Source organism: Myotis davidii, unplaced genomic scaffold (genome assembly GCF_000327345.1).
Source record: "Myotis davidii unplaced genomic scaffold, ASM32734v1 scaffold385, whole genome shotgun sequence".
Classification (NCBI taxonomy): Eukaryota; Metazoa; Chordata; class Mammalia; order Chiroptera; family Vespertilionidae; genus Myotis; species Myotis davidii.
Window position 1 is genome coordinate 630,012 of NW_006296096.1, and position 807 is coordinate 630,818.

Sequence of the window (807 nt, forward strand, 5' to 3'; positions counted from 1 at the left end):
GAAGGCCCCCTCCTGGGCTTAAGCCGGCAGTTGGACATCCCCCAAGGGCTCCTGGACTGAGAGAGGGTACAGGCCGGGCTGAGGAACTGCCCCACCCCCCACCCCCAGTGCACAAATTTTGTGCACCAGGCCTCTAGTATAATATAATATAATATAATATAATATAAATATTTATCATCTAGATCTTTGCTTAAGAATCTTGATGGAAAGCCTTTCCAGGCCTTTCTAAGTATGTTACATCCCATTATTAGAGACTCTGAAAGCGTAGGTGGCACTTTAGATTTGCAATTTTACTTTTGTGAGATTAGTTACATCAGTAACATTTTTCTACCTGGCTGGAGGCAATTCATGATAATGGGATGGATGTGGACTTACATTGCATCCCAAGTACCTAGGCCAGTGCCTTCACACATGTTACATACATCAAAATATGTCAGATAGATGTTTTTACTGTTAAGTACTTACTGCTCAGGAAAGAGGTAGAATGAAGAAGTATCTACACTAATAAAAGAGAAACATGGTAATTGGCGTACGACCGATACCCTTCCCATTGGCTAATCAGTGAGATATGCAAATTAACTTCCAGCCAAGATGGCGGCCGGCAGCCAGGCAGCTTAAACTGAACATGAGGCTTGCTTGCTTCAGTGACAGAGGACTCCAACATTCCTCGCCTGTCGCTGCCGGCCTCTGAGCTGCAACTCTAAGCAACTGTGTTACAAATATAGAAGCTAAACACAACCCCAGAAACCTGCTTTAGTCGCCGGGCTTCAGCCAGCAGGATCACAACATTGTTTCAAATACAGAAGG